Below are 16317 nucleotides of genomic sequence, written 5' to 3' on the forward strand. Positions count from 1 at the left end.
GAATTTCCATCCTGGCCTGTAGATTTTGGACTTGCCATCATCCACAGACATGTTAGGCGGTTTCTTAAAACAAATCTATTTCTCTTTCTCTCTCTTCTACTTTTTCTCATATTCATTCTGTTTTTTATCAGAAGAAATCTAGCAGATACAGGGATTAATTCAATAAGAAGAAAAGTGATTAAAAGGTGTTTAAAATAGGGTAATTTTAGAAAACCAAGAGATAAAGGAGAGGAAAACCCATTCTCAGTGTTTGGGTGCAGTGGCTCACGCCTGTAACCTTAGCACTCTGGGAGGCTGAAGCAGGAAGGATCCCTTGAGCTCAGGAGTTTGAGACCAGCCTGAGCAAGAGTGAGAACACATCTCTACTAACAATGGAAAAATTAGCCAGGCATTTTGGCAGGTGCCCGTAGTCGCAGTTCCTCAAGTGGCTGGGGCAAGAGCATTGCTTGAACCCAGGAGTTTGAGATTTCTGTGAGGTAGGCTGACACTACAGCCCTCTAGCCTGGGCAACATAGTGAGACACTGTCTCAAAAAAAAAAAAAAAGTATCATTCATAGAATTAACATGGCGAGACCAGAATTAGGAGTATTGACAGAAGGTTTTCTTTGCAGAGTGTGAGATGACAGTCCACTCCTCACTTAGCCAAGTTCAAACAGTGCTGTTTGGCATGAAAAGAAGATGTGCTATGTCCCCAAATGATAGATATGGAGATGTCCAAGATCTAGGATTCAGCTCTGAGTAGCTCATTCAAAACCTGGTATCTACAGAAACAGATCTTACATTGGAATATTTACCATTCCAGATTCAGGATTAAGTTAGATCCTACTAAAGTTGATGGGAGCTGTAAAGCCCAGCAGAAGCAGTGACGCCTGGTGCAGAGCTCACTGGAGGTCTCCTGAGGTAGTTGATGTGTACTAATGATCAGAACTTGGACATCCTCTGGGGACTCTTGGAAATCCCTGAAGTTACTTTTCAGGGGGTATAGAATCATGAAATTGCCAGTGCTGTGCATTGCAAACCAATAAAATATAATGTCCAAAATGTCAGTATAGCCGGGCACAGTGGCTCACGCCTATAATCCTAGCATTCTGGGAGGTTGAGGTGGCTGGATTGCCTGAGCTCATGGGGTCAAGAACAGCCTGAGCAAGAGTAAGACCCCATCTCTAAAAATAGCTGTGCACTGTGGCAGGCTCCTGTAGTCCCAGCTACTGGGGTGGCTAAGGCATGAGAATTGCTTGAGCCCAAGAATTTGAGGTTGCTGTGAGCTAATAGCACTCTACAGAGGGCAACACAGTGAGACTGTCTCAAAAATAAATAAATAAATAAAATTTCAGTATAAAAAAATATAAAAAACTCCATAGTATTCATATAATGTTGTTGCTAAACCAAATTCAGTAGAGTAAGCGTATGTACATTTTGTATATCATATAATTCCATGTGCTTATTTAGTATTCAAAAACATCACCATCCAATCCAGCTATACTTAATAGCACATAGATCAGCCTACAATGAGATTTTCTGTCTTTCAAGGTTAATATAAGAATTAATATTATTAACTAATGTTATGAATTAATATTATTAATATAAGAATACTCAAGCAAAACTTATCTTTTTTAGGCTACCAGAAATCCAGCTCTTAAGAATTAGTTCCTGGCTTTAAAGTTTAAAAAATTTCAAAATCTTCACAGGCTTAAACACAATCACACAGGGCCCAAAAAGGACAGCCTTTTTTCTTAAATGATGACTCAATCTGTCTTCTTAGACTGACTAAATGCCCCTTTCATTAAGCAAAGCCACTTATGCTTTTTAAGTCTCAGTTGGGGAAGGACCATGTTTGCAAACCACGTCCTTTTAACAGCAATAGAAACTTCAAAAAAGAGTAAATTTTTAAGGGGGAAGGTAAAGTATAAAGTTACCATGGGGTACAATACACTCTACTCAGATGATGGGTACACTGAAAGCCCAGACTCTATTACTATACGATATACACATGTAACAGATTTCAACTTGTACCCCTAAGTCTATTCAAATAAAAAATAAGTTTTTTAATTAAAAAAAATAGATTTTCAAGCCAAGTGAAGTGGCTATAATCCTAGCACTGTGGGAAGCCAAGGAAGGAGGATTGCTTGAGCTCAAGAGTTCGAACAAAGGCAAGGCTCCACCTATACAAAAAGTTTAAAAACTAGCCAGGTGTTGAGGCAGGTGCCTATAGGTGCCTACTCAGGAAGCTGAGGCAGGCGGATCCCTTGGACCTAAGAGTCTGAGGTTGGTGTGAGCTTGGCTGATGCCATGGCACTCTAGCCTGAGCAACTTTTAAAAACAATTTCAAAAGAGTATATTTTGGAATCACTGTTATTTTTTTTTTTAACTATGTCTCACTCAGTCATGCTGGGTAAAGTGCTGTATCATCCTCCTGGCTCACTGCAATCTCAAACTCCTGGGTTCAAAGGATTCTCTTTCCTCAGCCTCCAAAGTAGCTGTGACTACAGATGCCTTCCCCCATGCCTGGCTAGTTTTGTCTATTTTAAGTAGAAACAGTATCTCACCCTTGCTCATGTTGGTCTTGAACTCCTGAGCTGGAGGGATCTTCCCGCCTCAGCCTCCCAGAGTGATAAGATTAAAGATGTGAGCCACTGCACCTAACCAGAGTCACTATTATTTTAAAACTTCTCCCAACCCCTCCCATAATGGGTCATTGAAAAAAAACCCAGATGAAAATTATAGAAATGGTTGGACATAACATTTGACAGCATTGCTACTGACACAGAACCTAAGGTACGGTCTCCGTCTGTGCTGGGCAACACCTCTGTCCTTTCCTTCCTTGCCCCTCCAGTCCTTCCTTCCTTCTTCCTTCCCTTCTCCTTGCATTCCCAACCATACAGCACTCTCACCTCCACTCCTCAACCTTCTCCTGCCCACCACAACCACAACAGAAAAGTGCATTAGCGGATGATCCATTACTAAGCCCAGAGCAAACATACCCAGACTATCTACCCACTCGCATAGGTTAAAATGCAGCAGCTGGGGAGGGGACAGTTCCCTGTGTTTGTGGAGCATTCCTGCTCCTGGTTTTCTCTGGGAAGAAATGCCCAAGATTGCATGTGGTGGGAAATTGTTTCCTACCTGAAAAAAGCATGAACCCCTGTGGGTCATCAGTCTCTGAGGAATGGCTGCCATTGTGTATCCTCCTGGGTTAGGTATCCAGCAAGAATTACCTGAGTCCATCCAATGTTTTGAACTGTACCTGCAATGGACCAGTCAGCATCAAGTGCTGGGTAAGTGCACCAACGGACAGGACATGGGGGCCCTGCCCTGAAGAAAGGTGTGCCTCAGTCATGACAAGAAGGTTGAGACTCAAGTATCAGCAATGCTGATTAGAATAAGCCAGTACTTTCCATCACTTGCTCATGTCCTTGCTGCCCACATCGTGATGTGTGTGGTTGAAAACGTCCACATGTGAAATGAAACCCAGGGCGCTGAATTGATGCTTCCCACCTGGTTCTTCTAGAAACAATTGCATTCTGTACTTTTTTCTTTCTTTCTTTTTTTTTTTTTAGAGACAGAGTCTCATTTTGTTGCCCTTGGTAGAGTGTTGTGGCATCACAACTCACAGCAACCTCCAGCTCTTGGACTTAGGAGATTCTAATGCCTCAGCCTCCAAAGTTGCTGGGACCACAGGCACCTGCCACAAAGCCCAGCTATTTTTTTGTTGTTACAGTTTGGCCAGGGCTGGGTTTGAACCCACCATTCTCAGTATATGGGACCAGCACCCTACTCACTGAGCTACGGGCACCACCCAGAACTGTTTTTTTTAACCTACTGTACTTTTAGTTTCTCTTCTCTAAAATTAGACCCTTGATCTTACAGAGATAAGGAAGATGGATGGTTGGGAGGTGGAGAGAAGAGCCCGCATTTCCTGTGGCCTCCATTCCTGTTTACCAATGACTGTGCCTGAGACCTAAGTGTCAGATACCCCTGCTACCGCACCCTGCAGGTGCAACATGAGAAATGCTCCAATGCCTGTTCTTCACCACTTAGCAAACTTGTCTGGAGAAACCACTTTCTCTAGATCCCATATATCTTCCTCGTGAGCTTCAAAACTGTGGAATCTCATCAACAAGGGGTTTCCAACCCTGCTCTGCACCTGGAAGAGCCTCTGAATCTCCTCCATCTTCCTCAGCTCCTGCATTGGTAAATCTCCAAAAGTCAGCTTCAGAGATGTTTTCCCTTGAGGTCTGACAAAGATTCTTCCCTTGACCCAACTCTAGGCAGGCTCCTCCAAGCCCTCTTCTCACCTAGGCCTCCTCCTTGGCCTAAAAGGACTTGCACAAACATTAACATAGTTTCTAACAGTTCATGCCTGAAGAAATGCAAGGCTTCTAGAAAAATTTCCTGTTTGTTCTGGCCTCACTTATAGAGAGGGCCCCTGTGTCCCAGTCTTGTAGGAGGGTGGAAGCCAAACTTTGATACACAGCAGGTAACAAACCCAGGTAGGTTTTGCACACAGCAACTCCCCTATTCTGCTTTTTAGCATTTTTTGCTTCCCTGACTCTACTGGGTGTCCACTCACCCTCCTTCCTTCTCCTTTTTCCTCCCTTTAAAATGCCCAGTCACTTCTGTACAAATCAAACTTGAATTTATCTCATGCTGAACTTCTCCTTCCCCAAATATCGCAATATTTGTCACTGATTAAAGTGTGTCTTTACCACACTTTACCAATGTTAGTGTAGATATATATTTATGAACATGAAAAGATACTTTCTACTCATATGAAAATAAGAAAAATATGCCAGGCATAGTGGCTCACACCTATAATCCTAGCACTCTGGGAGTCTGAGGCAGGAGGATCACTTGAGCTCAGGAATTGGAGTCCCAGCCTGAGCAAGAGTGAGATCCCATTTCTACTAAAAATGGAAAAATAGCTGAATGTGGTGGTGGGTGCCTGTGGTTCCAGCTACTTGGAAGACTGAGGCAGGAGGATTGCTTGAGCCCAGAAGTTTAAGGTTCCTGCCCAAGTGACAGAGCAAAACTCCATTGCAAAAGAAAAAAGGAAAAATGTGTTGATACGTATGGTACAGATATAGCATAACCCCACTTGTGTGTGCATGTATTTGTTTCTGTAGACATGGTCTATGTATGTACATGTGTGTGTGTTTACACATTTTATGTACATGGGAAAAAGCCAAGAAGACTCTCCCAAATGGTTATTTCTGATAGTATCCTATGTAATTTTCTTTTGCATTTGTCTTGATAACAGTTGCTAATTTATAATGTGAATTATATGTATAAAAGATAGGAGCACCACTTCCTCAGCATGGCCAGAAAGGGAGTGGAGCTTCCACACCACAATGCACAGGTGATGAGGAGAGTCGTGGGGGGTGGATTGGTCATTGCCTTGGCATTAGTGACAGTTAAGATCAATGTCCTGCTGAGCCACATGGGAGACAAAAGGACAAAATCAGTGATTTTATTTAAAACATTCACATTATAAAAAGTCACTCAATATCCCAGCTACTCGGGAGGCTGAGGCAAGAGAATCGCTTAAGCCCAGGAGTTGGAGGTTGCTGTGAGCTGTGTGAGGCCACGGCACTCCACCGAGGGCCATAAAGTGAGACTCTGTCTCTACAAAAAAAAAAAAAAAAAAAGTCACTCAATAATTAGTTACCAAAGACTATAAGGCAGACATTATCCCAGGGCAGGAAAGGGGAGGATGAGATAGGTTTAGGGACCGCTGCAATGAGATGGGTGAGAGAGACTGGGTTCAGGTCTGACTCCACTAAGGATGAGTAGGGATTTATATCTGAGGAGCAGGGTCGGGGTGAGTGGATGGAGAATTACTAAGAGGAAACATCAAGGTGAACAGGGTTTCTGTTAAATGGACTCGACAGGAGTTGACAGGACTCGACAGTTCATTTGCTACTGAAGGCAGGTAGTGTGATAAGATATCTAAGGTGGTCAGATACCAAGGTGGGGGCTTTTAACTAAATCGACTTAGGATTGTTGTTCAAACTGGATTCTAAGAAGACAGAAATGGAAGCTTAAAGTTGGGCGTAATCAAAAAGGACTCCAAGAAGCCTGCCAAAGGTTTTGTTTAAAGGAGAGAGTCTTTGAAATTCATTGCAGATTTTTGCACTAATTTTGATTTTTAAGCTATTTCATTAAAATATGATTTGTTTCAATTCCCTAATTTGTTGTCATCCCCTAATATTTTGATGCCAAGGCCTGCCTAGCCTCACCCTTGTTCTGCCCATGATTGCATCTGGGAGGTGGGGGAGAGAGGTGTCTGGGGCTCATCCAGAAAGCAGAGAACTCTGAAAAGTGACCCCACCAATGACCACACCACGCCAGTTGGAATGATGCATATGGAACACAGGAGACAAGATAGGGAAACTCTAATCTGAGCAGAGTGAGGAGGCTGAGGGGTGAATATTTAAGCTCAGAACTTGTATGTGCATTGAGTATTTAAAAATTGAGTAGGGATAGAACAGCACCTTCACTTTGAGGACTGAACTCTGACCTTTTTCTTTGTGCAAATTCCTTTCTAAGAGGCCTGGTGAGTCATGTCTGAGATAAAATCTCAGGAAATGGGTTATATTAACCCGATATAATGTGGTTTATGTTCCCACCTGCTTCTGGTCTACCACCACTTGACAGAAAACCCTCTTAACTAAAGCGTCCCAGTGATAGGAGTCAGAAGGCTTTTAGGAGGTTTGGGGTTGGGCATGAAGTTTCATAACTGCCACAAAGCACCCACATGACCTATGCAACCATTAGTCAATAACTGTCACTTCTAAGCAAGTTACAGTTCTAACAGAAAGCCTGGGCTTCCGCCCACCCTCACCCCCTGAGTTAGTTCCAGTGCTCACACCCTTACCTTGTATGTGAGGCTTCAGGGCTTGCTGAACTATCATTCAATACGGGGCCACTGGAATTCTCTGCTCAAGGAGCAGTGCTACATTTGTGTGTATATGCAAATAGGGTGAGGAGGAACGACATATTTCATCATGAGTATGATCTCCATTGTCACATTGACTTTCACTCACAAAACACATTATTAAGAATTTCAGGATGACAGCAGGAACATTAAACCAAGCACTGAGTCCTTCTGAGTGTGGAGCCCTGTGTGACTACACTGTCACCTGCACAGGAAGCTGGCCCTGGCTCCTGCCATCTGATAGAGGCTAGGGATACTCCAAACCCCTACAGTACATGGGCAGTGCCTGACATTAGACACTGCAGGAAAGGTTAGTATTCTCTCTCAGCAGGGCATGTGAGGTCAGCGCACAAGGCCACTTCTTTCCTCTGGAGTAGAATTGTTCCCAGAGTGGGGTCTGCTCTGTGTTCCTCAATGCCATGTTCACGCCATCCGAAACAGCCACTGTCTGCTTTTTGAGGGACTGTTTATTCTGCAAAGCCAGGCACCTCCTTTGCTCTGTTTGCTGTTGAGGCCAGACAAGGTGGCCCAGTTTTCCAAAATGGACCTTGACAGCTCCTACCTGTTCTCAGTGGACCTCAGGTCCCTATAGCACTGTCCCTTTGAAAGGAATCCCACAGCCACTGCCTTTCCCTTCGGGTGGGACATGGGGAAATGCAGCCTTCCAGAGGTTGGACCTCACCAGCAGTGGTCCTCATGACTGTCCTACCCAGGTGGGCCATTTCCAACCTCATAGTCCACCACACTATTGCAACTTCCTGGCATGATTGAAAGTTGTTTTATTTTTTGTTTTTGAGACAGAATCTCACTCTATTGCCCTGGGGGTGTGCAGTGGCATCACAGCTCATGACAACTTTAAACTCTTGGGCTCAGGTGATCCCCTTGCCTCAGCCTCCCTTGCTGCTGTGATTATAGGTGCCAGCCATCATACCCAGGTAGTTTTTCTATTTTTAGTAGAAACCTGGTTTTGCTTTTGCTCAGGCTTATCTCAAAAATCTAAGCTTAAGCAGTCCACCTGCCTCAGCCTCCCAGAGTGCTAGGATTACCAGCGTGAGCCACCAGGCCTGGCTTGTTTGAAAGTTTTAACAGAGGGTGTTCATGGTGTAGGTGGCTAGGAAACCTAGGACGGGGGCAAAGAGCAGGCATAGAATGAAAGTGGGGCAGTGTGGGGAGGGCAGTGAGGCGAGGGTTCAGTATCTTCCTTAGATTTTTGTCCTCCTGTGTGCCAGAAGGAGTGCCAGGATGAGCGAGGAAAAATCCCAGCCAGCCCAGTTAATTCCTCACCCACATTTTGGGCTGCAATTCCATTTCTCGGTCTCCAACCGCGCACAGCAGATGGTGGAGGGGGGAGTGATGCTGAAGAAGGCCCAGGCCAGAGAAGTATTTTCGTAGCATTTAGTGCTGCTGGCACCGGCTGTGCAGTAACGAGTTTAGGGGTGCCCTATAATATTTCCACATGCCTCAAAGTCAAGGTTATTCTTTGAACCTTATATCTGAATTCTCAGCATCTGAAACAGCTTCATTTGTATTAATCATTTATAAGGCAAACATTTTGCCTCTAGAACTAAAAACAGGACACCCTGCCCTCAAGGGGCTTAGTGCCTTTAGCCACAGGGCCAAGAAGAACTCCACCCTGCCACTTGTCTTGACTATGTTTCCTCCTTTGAGGCAACCACATCATTTTATTCCAAGTAGAATATAATAAACCCAACCCCTCATTTCTGTTTTGGTTCCCAGTGGAGATGCCAGCTGCCCCTGCAGGGTCTTTATGTCACTGACGACTGTTCTTTATGGACATGGGGAAATTGTCAGTTTCTTGAATCAATAATCAATAATTTGGGGAAAAAGATACATTTGGAAAGCTATAAATTATAATACAACATAGAAAACACCAATAATAACCCCATGGCTTGATATTTTAAAAGTTTTAATTCAACACCAAGCTTTCAGCAATTGTGTTCATTTAGTACCCAGGACGTTTGCGTATATCCTACAGCTGGGTGATGGTCAGTGAAGACACATTCTCTCCTGGGAAAGGGTCTGACCTTTAGTTAGTAATTAGGATGGCTTACTAAACTTTATTTTGTACATTACATTGAGCAATTTTAATGATCAAATAATATTTAATCACTTGAGGAATGAGACACTTCCCATGCATGGTAATTCAGATGTTTAAATAAACTTCACCCTATCATTTATCTCACTTCAAAATATATACTTTTTTCTTTAAACTTTGAAAGAAAAAGTATGTAATTTAGATACCAAATCTATTTTCTTCCATTGTAAATCTTTTCCTCGTTGGCAGGGTGTAGGATAATATTTAGAAATAAACTTATCCTACATCAAGCACACAAAGTAAATTCAGTGTGAGTTTAAAATGACATGCTTTTCTTCCAGAGGCTTAAGAGGCTTGGACCCCTCCGGGTTACTCACAGAGTTAGGCTTTTTTGGAAAATTCCTTAGGCCTTTTCTCTGAAGCTGTACACCCGGTGAAGCCTGAGATCCAAGGGCATGCCGCCCTTCCTCAGAGATACGGGCCAGAGGGTTGACATATGTTAACAGCATATTGTCAGAGGTCTATAGGTGCTCTGCCCTGAAGGAAGGTCACAGTCGTTACTTCATACTGAGTAAACTGAGTCAATGCTTGAAGATATTCTTCTATTAACTCTGTTCCCCTATAGCTGCTTTCATCTTTGTGCCCTGCTCGGAAAACTGTCATTGTTTAGAGGAAGAGATTTACTACACAAGTGGTTACATTGATATGATAAATATTTCCTTTCAAGTTAAAATTCAGCTAATAGATAATGGATTAGGTGTGTACGTGACTGGAAGAGTATAAAACTTAAACTTGGAATAAAGAACTTTGCTATATGCCATCCCACGGTGTATAGTCTGTTTCTTGACTTAATAATTACAGGAGCGAGTTTACACCTACAGCAAAGCTGCTGCTCGTTCGTGTCTCGGGTCACGCAACAGCAGGGCTCTGATCTTCAGATTTAAAATGTCCCTTAAAAGAAGTATTATAAACATGAATGAGTTGACTCTGGCTCCTAAGAAATTGCTCCACCCAGCAGAAAAATTGTAATTTCTTATACTTTTGCTAAGTATACATGGAAGAGGCCAAGAAATAAACTCTACTTTGGTAGAGGGCTTTTTCTTTTTCTAAAATATTGTATCAATCATCTTAGCCTTTGGTAATATCATTTCTTAGGGGAAAAATACATGTAATTACATCAACATTATGTTAAAAATATATATCTTAAATACTTTTGTTAGATAAGCTGCACTTGGAAAATGACAAGTAATAACACAGCTGTGCACCAGTGACTAATCAGACTTTCAGTAATTACTTATTAAGTGGAAGTGTAGCACAGAGTTGAGTTAGAGTCTGGTCTGTGGTCTTGTTTTCCTCAGTTTCCTTATGTGTAAAATGAAGATAGAATACCACCAGCCATGTTCTAGCTACCCACTACTGCATAATACAACGCCACAAAACTCAGCATCTTAACCACAGGTCACCGTTCACTTTGGTCATGAATCTTCGATTTGGAAGGTGGGTCTGGGAGGGACAGCTTGACTGTGCTTCCCTTGGTATCAACTGGGGTGATTTGAATGCTGGAGGCTAAAATCATCTGGAGGTTTATTCGCTCCTGACTGGTGGTTGGCACTGATTGTCAGCCACGTTCTCGACTGGATGCTGTTGGCTAGAACATCTGCATGTCGTACAGCATGTTGGCTGGGTTCCAAGGTTGACAGTCCCAAGGGAGAAATGGCCAGATCTTGTTTTTTCATGACCCCTCCTTGAAAGTCTTATCACTTTCTTGCTATTATTGTCTATTGATTGAGGCAGCCACAAGTGCCTGCACAAGTTCAAAGGGAGAGAAGAGGCTCCCTCTCTTGACGAGGGATGGCAAGGTTCTGAAGAGCAGAGATACTGTTGTGGTCATTTGTGGAAATAACAACTTTCTACTTACTGTGGTTTTCATGAGAATTAAATGAGCTGATACAAACATAACACGTTTATCACATATTGAGCAGTAAATAAGAGCATGCTATTATCATCACTGGGCATGTAGAAATGTGCGTGGAGACTGTACAATATCTTTGATTAGCAGAGACTCAGAATTCTAGGGTTGCCAGTCCAGGATCCTTTACTTAAACACAGGAAATCGAAGTCCAGTGATCAACTTGCTCATTCAGTGAAAGAACTGGGGCCAGGAGATCAAAGTGCTTATTCCAGATTAGTCTATGGAGTGTGGAGAATTACAGAGTTGGCAATCACAGAAATAGACCTCTAAATAGTTAATTAAGGCAGGTAATGGATGCTCTGTCTCCAGAGATCCTCGGAACCTGATTTAAAGATACACTTGAGTATAAAAGAAATAGGTCTTTCCTCTAACTTGGAGTATATTTGTGTTCAGTTGTAAAGTTGGTTTTTGTGCCTTTATTTTGTGATTGATAGGATCAGATGAATTTCTTCCAAAATTGCTAGCGCCACATATTTTGCCACATCACACACAATAGGTAGCTTTTTCCTTAAAAATTAGAATGTTTTTTATATGTCAAATATGTGAATTAGTAATACATAAGGTATGCCACTCTTACCGACAAGTATAATTGTACCTAATATAAAATTTCAAATGGTTATAGCTATTAAAACTTCAGGACAGTTCAAGATAGAAAGTCCGCAGGTGAAGAGTTGGATATTGGCAGTCGTGTTAGATAGTTACTGTGACCAGGTCTTAAAGAGACAGCACTTATTATGTTCTTAGAGAATTACCTATGTAGCTTATTATGAAGTTGTACCTTTTTACTCAGAAACATGTTAGCTGTGAAAAGTCCTCAGAGGAAAGTGGAGATTCCATGTTAGTAGGTGGTAGCCACGTCAAATGTGACCCCTGGTGGTGGTACTGGGCCACGTGGAAGGTGGATGACTAGTAGATGTTAACTCCCATTCCAACCAAGCCTGGCTTCTTGGGGCTGAGCTCCATAGAACTCACTGCACGAGGGGCCTTGGCTGATGAGCGATGTCTGTCGTGGTCTCAGGCAGAGAGGGTGGCTGCACACGCATGTTGTATATTTGCTGCCTTTGCCATGAATTGCACCCAATTTTCTTTTTTAAAAAATAATTTTCCAATATTTTATTAGGCAATTTTTCAAAACTACAGTACAGCTGAGAGAATTATATATTGATCACCCATATGCCCACCATATATATTTTATAATTTTTTCTTTACATGTAGGGAATATGTTCTTATGGAGGCCACAAGTTTTGCTCCCCTCATCACAATGACCCCAGATTCCTGTAGGGAGTTTTATAAACAGGGGAGCCATTCCTCAGGCCCCCTTATGTGAGCACACACCCCCCCACACACACACCCAGACTTCTTGAGCTGGTTACTTGTATGTGCCAACTTGGCTAGGCTGTAGTGTCTAGATGTTTAGTTAAACACCTGCTTAGAAATTGCTATAAAGGTGTTTTTCAGATGTGATTAACATTTGAGTCAGTAGACTTTAAAGCAGTTATTACCCTGTGAGTGAGTCTCATCTAATCAGTTGAAGGCCTGAAGAGCAAAGACTGAGGATTCCCCAAACAGCCTGTAACAGAGGAAAGCTGCATGATTTTCCAACTCGCTGGCCTGAGAAACCTGGACTCAAGATGGCAGCAGTAACTATTCTCTGGATCTCCAACCCGCCAGTCTTCCCTGGAGATCGTGGACTTGTAAGAACTAATTCCTTCAAACAGATCTCTATCTGCAGATACCCAGTTGATTCTGTGTCTCTGGTGAACCTAGACTTGGGTCTCTTATGTAGTATTCCCCACCCCCCACCCACTTGCCTTTTTAAAGAATTATCTCATGTAAGGAGGCATGTCTTCCACATGTCCAGTTTCTAGGGACTATAGGTTTGAAGCAAGATCCATAAAGAAGGGTTCCTGTTAGCACAAAGATACAAAAAAAACTGTAATCGACTTCAAAAGAAAGGAAAATTTAAGAACAATATTATGAGATATAGAAATACATAGAAAGGGTGATGCTAAAGAGGCTCAGGCTTGAGTTTGGATTTGGGCTGTGATCTGCAGCTTCATGGCTATGTGACCTTTGGAAGAGTATCTAATCTGTCTGAGCTCCAGGTTTCCTCCTCTGTAAAACAGGGGAAATAATGTCCAGTTCCTCTACAGGTAGTAGATAGTGTGGGTGCTCACTTTGGCTTTTTGGGTTATGAAAAAAGATCACATTTGAGCTATGGCAAAATAATGCAGTGGTTAAGTTATTCGTTATTGATTCTTCCCCTTGCTCTGCTGACTAGGTTCTCTTCTAGCCTCCTCTTTACTTCACCCAACCCTGCTTGCAGATTGTTCATTCATACCAAGATTGGTGACAAATAAAAGTACATGTTGTTACCCTTTTGGTAATAGGGCTTAAGAATAAGCAAAAGTAGCAACATTCAGGCCATAACAGAATGCAGGGGAAGTTGCGTTCAGTTGGGCTTGAGGACAGGGAAAGGCAATGATGGCTTCTTCCATAGTTAGCCCAAGCACGTGGTCCTACCTTCCTGACTGCACATAGGGAAAGAACATAGCCAGCTCTCTGTAAATGTTAGCTAGAAACAGTAGCAGTAGTAGCACTAATTTATTGCAAAGATTGACATGGAGCACTCAAGCTGAGGTGAAAGGAAGGAAAAAGACAGATGGGAAGGTAAACATGGTGTGTATTGTGGCACCAACTAGACTGTGGAGTAAGTTTGCACTGATTAGTGGAAAGTAAAACAGTTAAGGTAGGGCCAGGACAGTAAACCATCACTAAGCACTGTTATACGGTTATTATTACCACTGTTTAGTAATGGTTTATGAAAGTCTGCCCCATAAAACATCACCTTTGATATAAAGGTGACTGTTTTAAGCCCTGGCAGGAATGATATTACCTGGTATTTCTGCAAAGTTAACCATGTGATGTGGTAAGCATTGATACTTGCTTGGACAATCAACTCCTGGATTTTGTTCTGATATTTTTCACCCATGTGATGCGGGCGGATGTTGATTAGTTTGTGATAAAATGATGGTTCTATTCCCATTGCCAGAGGTGGCCATAAGATCAAAGAGAAGTATGAAAAGATGCAGCTGGTTGGAATGTGTGTGCAGAAGGGGCAGTTCACATTTTGCCATTTTTTACCCATCTGGAGTGAAAGATTGAATAATTTATAAAAAGACATTTATCAGATTTTCTCATTATCCTTCTCTGCTCACTTGAACGGCCATTCTTCCGTATATCAAATACCAGAATGCTTTTTAACCTGTGCCATTTATCCATCTGTCTGTTTTGGTGTGTTAATTATCATGTTATTTTTTAAATGTTTGAGTAAGACGAGTGAAAAATCAAGTGTAATCCTGTGTGTATCATTTAATTCTCTTAGAGTGGGGGGATTCTTTAATAATTAGCACATCTATGTACATTTGCATAGCACATTACTAGTCACTGTCACCTAAGCCAACCATGTGCAAGGCTTTGCAGATGGTGAGAAACGTTATGGAACATGTGACTTTAGGAGCAGAAACATATTTAAAAGAGGTGTCTATAACCAATTCAAAAGGAAACAGATGCTCACATGTTTTTATGAACTCTGGTTTGGAGCTACTCAAGATGCTTACTGTGATGCACATTCTTGCAACCTTAAATAATGGTCTGTCACCTTCCAAGGAAACAGTTTCAAACACCATATTGAGCAACAGTGAAATAAGAACTCAGTCAGGTTCTGACTTTCTTTTTTTCTCCATGTTGTGCAGACTGTCATATCTGAAATTGATTTTTATCAACAAATTTTGTCTTTTCTGTATGTTTATCATTGAGATGTGGTTTAAAGATGGTTCTTATTCCGGGTGGCGCCTGTGGCTCAAGGAGTAGGGCGCCAGTCCAATATGCCGGAGGTGGCGGGTTCATACCTATCCCCAGCCAAAAAAAAAAAAAAAAAAAAAAGATGGTTCTTATTCCGTGAAGTATGTGGAAATATCATGGTGGCTCTGAGAATTGGATTGTCTGCTTTTGGACAAAAAAAATGTTGCCTTGTTCTATGAAATAGCACTCGCTGCTATTTTGTGTAGGAGAGAGAGGGAGAGGGAGCAATGCAGAACCATTTTGTGTGTCTCCTGGGCAAAATGAGAGGTGAAAAGTTGGCAACTCACTTGTGCCCAGTCAAATTTATTAATTCAGAAGAATAAAAACTCTAGCATTTTATCATGCCAACACAGAACCCCCCCCCAATCATAAGACTCAAGCATCTTAATTGCTACCACTTGTCAGTAATATAATAATAAATTGAACGGGAGGAAGGGTCCTACATAGACGACAATGTGACATTTCAGGCATTTATAATTGGATATCTAGTTCAGGGAACTTTCTCACTAATGGATGTTAATAATTTTTCTGAATAATGTCTACATTTTAATTATGTTGCTAGAAATCAAATAGTTTAAAGGTCACGAAAATAATAGTTTCCCACAAGCATTGCATAGCACATTTTAGAACGTTGACTATCAGAAGCACTTTCCCTTCTTGACAAGGAAGATTGAACCCAAACATGCCAAGTGACATGTCGAAGTCCCTTGGTGGGTGGGTAGTGGGGCTGGCTGCAGATCCAGACCTTCAGACCCAACAGGCCAGTGTGGGTCCCGCCATAACGGGGACTGTGAACTGCTTTCCACTGGTGTCAATGGCAAAGGCCACTTGGAGAACTGTGTGAAGCACCCAGAGGTTACAGCCACACCCACTATTTTTTTTTCCTTTTATTAAGTCATATACACATAGATCGTGAATACATTTATGCTTTTGTGGGGTACAACACACTTTTAACAAGCAGCATGCTGGGCCACCAGTGCCTGCCTTAGAGAGAGTGGGGGTGTAGGAGGTCTGCCGTATTACCCCTTCTTTTTACTTTGAGACAAAACTTTCTAGGCGTTCCTTAATTCTCTGTGAAGGAGTCCCCGCAAGCCATGTTTGGTGAGTGGCTGAAGGTCCTTGTCACAGGCAGCCTCCAGATTACGAACAAGATGGGTTCTGTAAGTTTGTTCTGAAGCTGCACTTGTACGCAAGTTGGAACAGGTACATTTACCTGTAATAGCTTCCACTTGTGAGTGTGAGTCTTACATAAGTCAGATGTGTGTAACACGGGGGCTGCCTGTACCTGATTTTAGGAGAGCACATGAAGGTAGAGCGATGCTCAGATGTGATTCCTGAACATCCTGACTTTGCAAACTCTCAGCTGTACTCTGCCTGGAAACTGAGTGTGGCACAAGAACGCCCTTATTCTCATACTGCTTTTGTGGGCTTGAAGCCAGAGAGGAGGTGAGTGCAGGGCCAGTGCAGGGCCAGCTGTTCTTTACCACACCT

At 42.4% G+C, this 16317-nt stretch overlaps 1 non-coding gene across 1 annotated transcript; it reads right to left on the minus strand.

The window, feature by feature from the left end:
* Nucleotides 1-12169: 12169 nt before the first annotated feature.
* Nucleotides 12170-12298, minus strand: LOC128579492 (small nucleolar RNA SNORA11). Its single transcript, XR_008378170.1, has one exon. It is a non-coding gene; the product is annotated as a small nucleolar RNA SNORA11 (small nucleolar RNA).
* Between the last annotated feature and the right edge of the window lie 4019 nt (nt 12299-16317).

This window comes from Nycticebus coucang, unplaced genomic scaffold (assembly GCF_027406575.1).
Source record: "Nycticebus coucang isolate mNycCou1 unplaced genomic scaffold, mNycCou1.pri scaffold_57, whole genome shotgun sequence".
Classification (NCBI taxonomy): Eukaryota; Metazoa; Chordata; class Mammalia; order Primates; family Lorisidae; genus Nycticebus; species Nycticebus coucang.